This window comes from Schistocerca americana, chromosome 4 (assembly GCF_021461395.2).
Source record: "Schistocerca americana isolate TAMUIC-IGC-003095 chromosome 4, iqSchAmer2.1, whole genome shotgun sequence".
Classification (NCBI taxonomy): Eukaryota; Metazoa; Arthropoda; class Insecta; order Orthoptera; family Acrididae; genus Schistocerca; species Schistocerca americana.
In genome coordinates this window covers 672,782,758-672,795,290 of record NC_060122.1, presented here as the reverse complement: position 1 = coordinate 672,795,290, position 12,533 = coordinate 672,782,758, and the positions used below count along the sequence as shown (strand labels likewise).

Here is a 12,533-nt window from a genome sequence, read left to right as displayed (position 1 = left end):
ATGAAATTCTGTGTTGAATTCCCCGTGAAAATAAAATATCTAGAGGACTAGATGATGGACGATAGAATACGGACATTAAGAAACAACAACGATAGACGTGGATATGGAAAGCTGAAGACCGTGATGTATACTGAAGTTTGGAAAACGGCAATATTCAGCAGTAAAAATAAATATCGACGACGACGACGACAACAACGAAGAAGAAGAAGAAGAAGAAGAAGAAGAATAGAAAAAGTTTTCGAAAACTCGAAGTTTACAATATAACTGTATTAATAAAAAAAATTTTTTTAAATCTGTTGTTCGCCACACAATGTTTTCCACACAAAACTGTGAAAGCGTTGGAGTATATAAAATGAGTATAATAGTGCCAAGCCAAGACACTTTCAAATATACAGTGGTAGATACTCAGTTTTTTCATACTAAACTTCATATGGAGCTTTCTTTACAAATCACAAAATTTTCAAAAATTTCAGAGGTGGTCCGAAGCACATTATTATTGTTTTTAGGGCACAACCGTGTCATAAGATTATGTTTGTACGCTATTTATAAATAATCGTTCACTTACCGACCATACGGATGAAGATGGCATTTTGGTCCGTTCGTTCTACGGAGATTCCCCCGCGTCTCTGAAACATAAGTAACGTTAAATTAGGCAACTAATAATACTCAACAATAGGCATGTACTTTAATTTCAGATGTGTTTGTCCGAAACCGATATTAAGCCCAAGTACAAAATACGTCTAAAGTAACAGTTGTCGTACACTTTACAAATCGCAATCGCAAAGACAGGCAATACAAAATAGCTGGCTTGATGACCCATGGTTGGTGACGCGGTCTCTCTCTCTCTCTCTCTCTCTCTCTCTCTCTCTCTCTCGCCGGCCGAAGTGGCCGTGCGGTTAAAGGCGCTGCAGTCTGGAACCGCATGACCGCTACGGTCGCAGGTTCGAATCCTGCCTCGGGCATGGATGTTTGTGATGTCCTTAGGTTAGTTAGGTTTAACTAGTTCTAAGTTCTAGGGGACTAATGACCTCAGCAGTTGAGTCCCATAGTGCTCAGAGCCATTTGAACCATTTCTCTCTCTCTCTCTCTCTCTCTCTCTCTCTCTCTCAGCACTTTTCGCGACGGTGTACATTCTCCACACACTGCCACCAGTCGCCTGTGAATATTCGTAGTGCTTACACCATCCTTTCACAGAAACCGCTTCGTACAGCGCTGTCCTTCACGATCGCACATCAGGTTGTCCACTCATGTAATAAAAGCTGTTGAGAAATTGGGCTTTCTGCGCAGGGATTACGTAATAGTTCTAGTGATTGACCTGCCACCTAAGGTTAAACCATAGTTTCGCATGCGTGCAATTGTAATGTCGAGTCAAACGGCGCATAATGAATGATGCGAAACAGTGTAATCAATATGGGGCACCCCTCGTAGATTTCGCCGAAAGATTAAAAGGCAGTATAAGAATATACAGTGTGTGTCAAAAAGAATCATCCGATTTAAAAAAATCATAACTTATGTTATTTGAGATATGTGCGTGAACTACATACTCCTGGAAAGAGCAAACTCTCGAGTTTTAACACGGTTCCTGATATGTAGCAGCAGTGTGCGCCCACTTCAGTTCTAGTAAAAATAGTGTCGAGATAACAAAAAGCGTTTTGTGTTCTGCGTTTTGTCCAATGCAGGTCAGTAATAACTGTACAGCGTGACTTTCGTATTAGGTATGGTGTGGATCCTCCTACAGCACACAGCATTAGAGACGATGGCATGAACAATTACGAGAAACAGGTTGTTTGTGTAAAGGCAAATCGCCGAACCCTCCCAGAGCGTCTGACACAGATGACGAACGCATCCGCCATAGTTTCACATGGAGTTCACAGAAATCCGTCGTCGTGCAGCTAGACAGCTCAACATGCCCCCGATGTCCGCCTGGCTTGTGTTGTGTCGACGTTTACACATGAAACCATACAAAATTCAGCTACTGCAAGCCCATTTTTCTTTGCTGAGAACACTGTTACAGCAAGCACATATAACAATATGCTTGAGAACTTTCTTTTCAGACAGTTGGAGACTTATTCGAAGGACTTCATTTACCAACAGGGCGGTGCACCGCCACACTCGCATCTTGAAGCGCGGGAATTTTTAAATCAAAGGATTGCTGAACGATAGATCGGTCCCACTGGACCAAATGATTCAGCCTTACATTACTGGTCTCCTAGGTCATTGGACCTGACTGTACGTGATTATTTCTTGTGGGGGGTTTATGAAACGACTCTGTTTATGTGCCTCCGTTACCAGCAACAATGAATGAACTGAGACACCACGTAATAGAAGCTGTGGAAGCTGTAACTCAAGACATGCTCACTGCAGCGTGGCAACAATCTGAATACCGCATTGACATATGCCTTGCACCTAAACGGGGCATGAAAAGGTATAAACAAGTTTTGATTTTCCGGTTCATCAAAAAACAAAATTGATTGCATATATTTATAATTTTCAGAAATATAGACGTGCCAAATCGGATGATTCTTTTTGATACACACTGTATAGCGACTCGGGAGACTGAATATGATTTTTAAAATGTCTGCTTTGTTACAGAGAATTGAATGAGTCCTAAGCCTGGATAAAATGTGAAGGGATGTTGTTGTTGTTAGAAAACGGTCGGCAGAGCCTCCCTCCTGATGCTACTTCCTTTGAAGGTCGGAAAACACGCTGTTGAAACATTTGCGGTCGGAAGCACCACGATGGTGTCACGGGTCATAAAGCGCACGGTAGGAAGGCCCAAGATACTGAGTAGTCCAACTGAGGCTCATAGGAGCGGCCGTGGCGGCCCATCAGCGGTGTAACGCGAGTCGGGTGTTTACCAGACTCCAGTGCGCTGCCATTACTGTAACTGGCAGGCCCCTTGCGGATCGGAATGCGACACCATCGGGCGTTCCACCGCCTGTGCCTGCTGTCAACATTGCCACGACCAGTGTTCCTTTTTAGCAATCTTCGCAGGGCGCACAATGCGCATCGCTGAACTTTCATCCTAGGTTCTCCTGAGAGAACAGATTAACAGAAAAAAAATCTGCCATAAAGGAGGCAAGAAATCACAGAGGAAAGGTGTTATCCTGCAGCTGTTGGTGTCATCTGTTTGCACGGAAGGGGATCGAGTTTTGATGTGCTCGAAATGTTTCAGGCTGGTGAATCAGGCTGGAATCGGATTTTCTGGGTGGATAAGCCACCTGTACGCCCAATTCGACAATGTTATTCTACTTCAACCCAAGACAACGGTGAACTTGGATTGACACGCTGTCTTCAACTCCAATAACATGTTAGCTAATCAAGTGAAACAGCTACACACAGCATGAAAACTTCGTATTACACGCAAGAAGAAATGTAATTAGTGATGAAAACTTACGTAATGAGTTACATGCAGTATGCTTTTAACTGAATGGCAGATAAAATGCTACTCAGGAATGGATTATGATCCCCAAGGAGAGAGACCTAGGTAGACGAAGGGAACCATGGTCATAAACACTTGTGGCGACGGAAAAGGTAAATTCCGGATCTTGTGATGTAAGAAGAAGACGAAGTATTTTACACACTTCTTGTTGTGGGTTGAAACGGATAATCTCTCCACTACAGCAAATAATATGACAACGGTTTCTCTGACGACATGCCACTGTACACGCTGTCATCAGAAACGAAAATGTTTGAGTACAGTAGTGCTGACATTCTATACGTCTTGTTAAACACACTATCGCGTACTGGAAATGGTGACCTGTCAACATCTTCACTCACAAGACGTGCATTTCACATGAATGATAATGGGATATGTCAATCTACATTAACGCAAAACTTCGTATGTTATCCCCAAATTAGTTTCAGCGATAATTTCACCATCAGCGGTCTTATATTCTGAAAGCTAATCAAATACAGAGAACAATGCAAAAAAAGGATAATTTTAAATGTTATTGTGATTAGTTGCATGCTTATCTGTTGTATCATCACACTTTTACCCCTTTCTTTCACTTACATGTCAGCGTCGTTACAACGTTCGTTTGTTTATGCAGTAGGTTACTTCCAACATCGGCACCTATTCTTACTTCAGTTTGCTATTGAGATTAAGAAACTTTCTTATTACGAGACCCCCGATTTATGGCAGTGATTGTATGTTTAGGAGAACCTCAATGGAGCGAGAGATGTTTTACTCCGTGGCTACTCTCGAAAAATCATTACGAGGATAGGCGTAGCTAACCAGTCCACTCCAACTGTCAGTCTCTATCGATTACCTATTACGAAGAAACACTGATTTGTTACGTTTGGGGTATACTACAGGCGTGAAGATGTATTGACTCCATTTGTTTGATGTGTTTACGTCTAATCAGACGAGTTTTTGTTCTTGCGAACTTCGGAAATCCAGTTTTCGACTGACAGCCACATTCGCGGATTTAAGTTCTTGACTGACACTTTCTTATTTCAATGAATGTGACAGTGAAACGTTGTGCCTAGTGACATTCGCAGATGGAATCTTTAGACCACACTTTGCTATCTGCAGGTTCTTGGCCAGTGAGTTGTCAGTTGAAGACTGGACATCAATAATGGGCTAAGTACCAAAATTAAAAATACTGAATTAGATCCAAAAAGCTAACCAAAGTGCCACCGCCAAAAACCTCAAAAGCGGGCCATGATGGAGGTTCATATAAGGCTCGGCAGACTGCGTGAGGGATGTGGCAGCACGCTGGTAACAATGAAGTCGAGTAAGTGTCAACAAGCTTTTACTGCTCATAGTGTACGTTGTTTAAGAGGACGACAATAACAACATTGTGAATTCTAGCTTTATTATTCTGATTAAAATACTTTGTCACTTCAGTTTGGTGTTTTCTGTTTTACATTTTGGCAGTACATTGAAAGAATAATTTAATTAAAGAGTGATGCGAGCAAAAGATGCAGAATCAGTTAGTGATGAAAGGACACTACGTAGAACTGAAAGCGAATCATAAAAATATGTTGCTGGAAGGAAAAAATAACCATAAAGAATAGGTATGGACAATGTAATTATTTCTAAAGATGAAGTGTGCACAAAATATTTATGTTTGATATTCAACCTGGTATTCCACAGATACGTACAATTTTTACAAAGGAATGACTTACCAGTTCGTTTATTAGCCTATATGATGACAGAACCCACGTCCAATTCTGTTTCAGATGAGATGTACGTGTAAACACCGGTGTGACTGCGTCCCACTTAACAGGACAGTTCTTTTCCACGACTTTTATGCCATCAAAGACAGTTTTTACTGGTCTATTACTCTTGTACAGAGAAGGCAAAGTGATCAGTATGACGAAGCAAAGGACTGCAGACGGCAAGCTATGTCCGCAGCTCGTGGTCGTGCGGTAGCGTTCTCGCTTCCCACGCCCGGGTTCCCGGGTTCGATTCCCGGCGGGGTCAGGGACTTTCTCTGCCTCGTGATGAATGGGTGTTGTGTGATGTCCTTAGGTTAGTTAGGTTTAAGTAGTTCTAAGTTCTAGGGGGCTGATGACCACAGATGTTAATTACCATAGTGCTCAGAGCCATTTGAACGCCAAGCTATTGTTTGTTTATCGTTGCCAGGTGTAAAGTGTGACGTTGTGCTGATCTTTAGGAACACCTAACACTTTCTCCATGTTTTGTCAACAACCAAATGCAGAATCGAATCGCTAGTGTCTGGGGAAAAAAAGGTGAAGTGCTGTTCAAAGAAAAGCAGTGTTGTAAGGCTAAAGTTCAGAGAGGAAGGTGTGCGCCTTGTTTTCGAGCATGTTAAATCTTTCCCGAGTTCCGAGTGTCATTATGGGGGAAGAAAAAGTAAAAGAGTATTTCAGCCAAGATTTGAATATTAGCAGGATGTATCGCGCCTTTAAAGAGAGACATCCACGTTCCAAGATTACGAGTAAGTTTTATTACTGCACCTTTACAAAACTTTTCCCGTACATTTCATTCCCTCCACCACACACTCTTCCCTGCTCCAAATTGGTCTTACTGTCGGCAGAAATGTTAGCAAAACCTGGTGATGTAACAGCAAAACATAATTTAGAATAGTCAAAACACGAAGGTAGCTAATGAAATATGATAATTATATCAGCTCCCTACTAGTGAGGGAACTGTGTGTTCGATAGATCTTGGCCAAGTTTTATTTATCTCTGACAGCTCCAATCCCATTAGATGTTTTATACACGTCAACGTTTCGTGATACGATCCGCTTATCCACATTGGTGACAACAACAAGCGTATCAATTTTTCGTAATAAGAGGGTACGGATGCTCGACATGGTAATGAAGTAGTTCATGCCGCCTTTAAAAAACTTCGCAGTCATGAATGTACTGGCCAGAAAAAGAATAAAATGGTAGTATTTCTTTGGATTTATTTGAAAATTACAAACATGTATGATGATATAAATCATGAATATTTGACCTCTGATCATTCATTTTTGTCCTGTGACGAAGATTTTGCCCGGAGAGAGAAACAATTGTTGAAAATTGTGAAGTGCCCAATGGCCTCCTTAAGAGTACGAAGAATGCAACACCTAACAAGATCATTGTAGTTACCATGCTTCAACTTGAGTACTTCTTACAAGCAGCCGATTATTATATCAATACAAAGAAACTAGATATTTCAAAATGCAGTTGTATTACACGTGAAATAGCTACACACAGAGTCGTCAAGACAAGAACAACGTTTAATGAACTTAAAAAGAATGGAGCAGCCGCATATTTCTCATGAAAGAGGTTGCCTCTGATTTACCATCATAACCACGTAAAAATAACTTCTCATCAGAGAAGAAGAGGGGTCTGATATAGTTACTGTCACATTTGAAGTGATATAATAGAGCAGCCTTCGAACAATTAATCGATTAAAATTGCTTTCTCTTCTTTAATCACTAAAATGGGGGTCGAAAATAATGAATTTCATGATAATGCACTTGAGCTAATGTGTTATTAAAAGAGACCATAAAGAGCTTGAGATATCTTTCATTGGCACTTACCTTGTTTTTGTCGCTGTAAGTATGGTACTTACCATGTTCAACATTTTTCCGTGTAAAACATTACTTTTCATTCAGAAGAGGAAGGAAATTAAAAAATTGCAGCTGTAATATGAATTTTACGCTAGGTGAATTTCTATCAAAAGGTTGATCGTAAAACAAAAAGAATTGATTAACTCATGATGAAGTTTTTGGCACTTAGCACATTACTGATGTTCAGTCTTCAATTGTGACTGGTTGCGAGGACAGGGTGCGCACCAGACTTGCGTCTGGAATTCCGTGTTCTGCCGGCTCTGTTCTGTCGCTCTGCCCGTCGCACAGTTATATACACCAACTACAGTGGTCCGCACCCGCGTTCTCAATGCTTCCACTGCCAACAAAGCCGTCGCCGCCCCCCTCCCCCCACTCACCCCGTATCAGTTTTACCGGCCCTGCGACACAGTGAAACAGTGAATACTTTTCACTGTGGGCTTTTGTATATACAGCCTCCATTCAGGTGAAACTTATACCTTGTTTTTTTTAATTTTTTAATGGGTGCTGCAAGGAGTCGCCACTGGTTTATGCTCCCGGGTGTGGCTCCGAACTGATACTTTCTGGTGCACAGCTAACAGAAAGCTGGAGATAACTGGCGTTAAAAGACCGCATTGAAACACGTTATTCTGAATGTCATTGGGTACGTGGTTTGTAGCAAACTGCAGCGTTTCATCTATTCAATTATTTATACGCACGTATTTCAGACGGAAAGCTGCTGATTCATCACTGACAGTTCTAACAGCTAATGAATCTATGAAATTACAGGGACAATTAATCACTTTGTAAACTCACGCTGTAACATAAAGTTGATTTCTGTGAACCGAGGAATAATTAAAAACGGTACTAATTGCAGTAGTGGAAATAGACGAATGTCGAAAAAATGGAGAGGGATCTCAAATCTCTCATTTTCGACGTACAGCAGGAAGCAACTTTGGGCCATGTGATTTGTTACATACTTGGTCCTAGCTCCGCAGGAACACACAGAAATGTATATGGACAAAATTAAAAGACTTGGCGCTGTGCTAAGGAATCAGATGGATCTCCCTATCTATCTTAGTGATTTTAGAAGCACGTTGTAAAGGCACAGAACGTTATTAAAGAATGACAATAATAAGTGAAGATCCTGTAGCACTTACCAGCATATAAAATACGCATACAGGACGCTTTATTCGTCGCTTGGTGATACCTATATCCATACTAATAATAAAACCGTACAACGGTAGTGTCTATCCGTCCGGACACGCCAATCCCTGAAAGTACTACACGATTTTTCATGCAGTTTTTGCATGTAACTTGAGCATAGCTTGCGAGAACATGTAAGTTTTATTTCATCAAAATCGAATCACGAGAAAAAAAAGAGACATAATTATTGTAATTTGAATTTTTGTGATCTGCTCAGCTTAGTAGTTCGGGTGTTTAATTTACAAGGGAAACTCCCAATCGCACCCCCCTCAGATTTAGTGGTGAGATGGCCCATTGGTAGCTCGTCAAAAACTGAACACAGATCAAGTATGTAAACAGGAAGAAGGTAGTCTGAACTGTAAAGAAAAAGCAAAATAGAAACAGTGAACGGTCCAAGAACAAGAATTGCAATAAAGAGCCGCCTGAAACAGCAACGGCGTCATGGTTAAGTGGTGTCTGAGTGCCAAGCAGGCGAGCCATGTTCTAACCTCCCTCGTGCCAATTATTTTTTCTCTGCTGTTCGCTGTATGCAAATGTGTGTCTGTGTCGTGTTGTAGCGTCCGCTTGCAACAGCGAGGTGTAACATGCGGACCTATAATCATAGTTGATCCTGCACATCTACTCTATTAGCAGCCGAAAGAAAGTGGCTTTCGAATGGGAACCGCAAACGTTTGGTGACAAAGCGACAAGTCAGCCGAATCCTCCACTGGAAAACACGTCTGGTGTGTCACACACGGCAACAGTGACAGTAAGTGTCTCTTACAACGGGAACTCTCATCGACCTACCTAATTTGTACGCCTGGTAACTGAATGAAACATGCCTCCTTGCCCGATTTAGGTTTTCGTCTGAATGTGAATGAGATCACTCCCAAGGATACGATGAAAATATACTATGGTTCAAATGGCTCTCAGCACTATGGGACTTAACATCTAAAGTCATCACTCCCCTAGAACTAGTTAAACCTAACTAACCTAAGGACATAACACACATCCATGTCCGAGGCAGGATTCGAACCTGCGACCGTAGACTGAAGTGCCTAGAACCGCTCGGCCAATACGGCCGGCAAAACATAATAGTTTGTCAAATAATCTGCAACAAATGAACGCAACAGTTTCAAAATCACACAATTTCTCTGTGCTCTGTCAAAACAGAAGTTTAAACGTTTTTGAAGTTGCGTTCCGTTTTGAATTCCTTTCTTGTAACATAGTTCACACCCTCTTATTCGTTGTTTTCATTTCTGTGAGACGTGTATGTGGTATCTCGTCTGTTCTCACTACTTATCGCACTTACTTGCGACGATAACGTATTCTTACCACATGACTCACATTGTACAACCAGTGTATAGTATGAGAACCGCCAAGCCTACACAAAGAGAACAAATACTTCAGTCACCTGACGGACAGTTTATAATGTGCAAAAAAAAAAGAAAGACGAGAGGAAGTTTCGAACGCCGCTCGTTCGGTTTACAGTCAAACATCGTCACCATTTAACCACGACATCACATCAGTTCAATTTCTCTTGATACTGCTGTTGTTAACATTGGACTTAACTATTTTTAATTCGCTTTTTTTTATACAGTTCAGCACACCTTCTTCCTATTATCAAGCTTGATCTGTGTTCAGTTTTTCTCGAGCTATCCACTGGGCCGTCTTACTACTAAATCTGAGGTGGGTGCGATGGGGAGTTTCCCCTGTTAGTGTCGGCTTACTACCCAAATAACCAATAGATAGTCAGGTTTTTTTTTGTTTTTACCTTAGTGAATAAAGTATCTTCCAATGTTTACGTCATGATTGATAAATTTAAGCGCCGTAGTCTTATCTATACGAATACAAAGCAACTTTGGATTTACTTCGTTAGAATATTCGGAACTGAAGACTGCGCTAAACTTAACGATCAGTGGGTTATTTTATTTTCTTAATGTAAAATTGTTGTTACATTTTAACATTTAGAGGAACTTTTGGTACAAAATATTTACAGTTTACAATAGTCGGACATAATAACTGCAACACCACAAGATGGTTATTAACGAAATTGCTTTGCTTATTTCGACAGGTATTATTTATATTTGACTACTTGGCTTGGAAAACCTGATTTATCGACAAAGCTATTTTATAAGGGATTAATTTTTAGAGAATGATGTACGGAACCCTAAAAAAAGCGACCGTATGCAAAGGTCCTTGTTTAACTTCCGCTGCGTAGCACGGGCATATGGGTGGTTTCCACAAATTCTGCTAGTTGTGTGCTCCTCCTTTAGAGCAGTGACGTCACATTAGACAGCAAAGGCAAAACAAATGCAACGAAGACATTACTCTTCACTCTTTGCGGTAAGAAAGGCAAAAGAAATGTTGGCACAAATTTTTGCTGCAATATTCTGACTAAGCTATGCAGAAAAACCTAAGAAAAATGAAGCAGAAGGGATCACCTCATGACTGAAGAAAATATAAATTCCACCAAGGCAGCATCACATGTTCTATCACGAGATCGCGGGGAGAATGATGAAAGTTTTCTGTAGACTATGGGGACATGAGATTAATACCCGAGTAAAAGAACACTCATTGTCGGCACTGTGCAACACTATCGAAGCCGAAGCTTTTTTGACTGTCTCCTTACTTACGAGGGCTAGTCGAAATGTCCCCGGTCAGCCTTTCACTGCATTCGTAAAAGAACGCTCGTATTTTTCGCCAGTGCCCCTTTACGTCAATGCACGTTATTCGGATGAGTGGTCAGCGTGGCTGAAAGCCATGAGAAGGGCCCAGGTTCGATTCCCGAACGGGTCGGAGATTTCCTCCGTTCGGCGACTGGGTATTGTGTTATCATCTTTTCATCATCATCGACACGCAAGTCGACGAATTGGCGTCAAATAATGAGAGTTGCACCAGGCGGCCGAACTCTCTAAAATCTACATCATTACTCCGCAATTCACAATTAAGCGCCTCGCAGAGGGGACTCCCGACCAAAATAGACTATACGCACAGATCAGACTGCTGTGTGTGAAGTACGGTTCTTGTGATAGCCTTCAATGGCTGCCATAAAGTCTTCACGGGGCACAATATAGAATTTACGACGCCCCTTTCTTCTGATGTGACCACGCCATCTGCTATTTCACCCATTTTCTCCAAGTGAACCATCTTTAAGAAACGTACGGTGCGACACGACTTTGTTAAAACCCATATCAGTAAAAATATTCAGCACATTGGTACTTTAGTTATTTACAGAGCAATTGTACCGAAATAACAAAATGTCATTAGTATCAACACCATCTCTGGGCCAGGCAAAGAATTTTTCTCTGTCGCAGAACAGCGCAAACAAATTTCGAGCGTTTTGGGTTATCATTTGGAGAAACAACAACAGTGTAACGTAGCGATTTTCGGACGCCGGGTATTACAATTCAGAGAACGCCGATCTGTAGCAGGTAGATTTGAAATAGGCGAAATCCTTCAGAAAGGGGTCGTTGGCTATCGCAGTGCTACCTCTACCTTTTTTTTATTATTATTCCTTTATTTTGGCTTTGTGTTACAACGACCACACAGCCAATAGCGCTTATAAAGTGCCAAAGAAACATAAACGCAAAAAAGCGAGATAGCACAAAATTACGAAGTTAGCAAACAAACACACTCTTAAAATAAAATAAAAGCGCAATTAGACAAATATCAGACAGCCTGCGGAAGTAATGACAAAGACACTGGAGCGGAATTACAAACAGTAGTAAATAGCAACATTATGAAAAACTTGCACATGCTCTTATAGTAAAAGACAAAACATGAATGGGCAAACATCGTGCAACATACAAAAGGAACAACAATAGCTGAAGAACACAATTTCAAATAACATCCTATAAAGTACGAGAAATGTGGCATACAGACAAACGTACTTAAAGTAAAAGAAAAACCCAAAATAACAAAAACAATTTAACCAACGGTATGTACAATAGTACTATTCCTACTACGCCTTGAAAAAACTCATTTAGTCGATTCTCTGCTACGCTACGCTACACTACACTACACTGGTGTGCGGCACGTCGGGGGGCAGCGAGAACACGTCAAAATCGCGTGACGCGCAACTGAACACGCTGGCAGGGCTGCCGGAACAAGTTTTTCCGGACCGCGAGCCAAGCGGGATAAAAAAAAATGGTTCAAATGGCTCTGAGCACTATGGGACTTAACATCTGAGGTCATCAGCCCCCTAGAACTTAGAACTACTTAAACGTAACTAACCTAAGGACATCACACACATCCATACCCGAGGCAGGATTCGAACCTGCGACTGTAGCAGTCACGCGGTTCCGGACTGAAGCGCCTAGAACCGCTCGGCCACCTGGC

At 41.4% G+C, this 12,533-nt stretch overlaps 1 long non-coding RNA gene across 1 annotated transcript in view; it reads right to left on the bottom strand.

Moving 5' to 3' along the window:
• Positions 1-304: 304 nt before the first annotated feature.
• Positions 305-12,533, bottom strand: part of LOC124613114 — a 734,013-nt gene continuing 721,784 nt past the window's right edge. The window contains exon 3 of the long non-coding RNA XR_006979607.1: positions 305-626. This is a non-coding gene — a long non-coding RNA (uncharacterized LOC124613114). The remainder of the gene's footprint in view (positions 627-12,533) is intronic.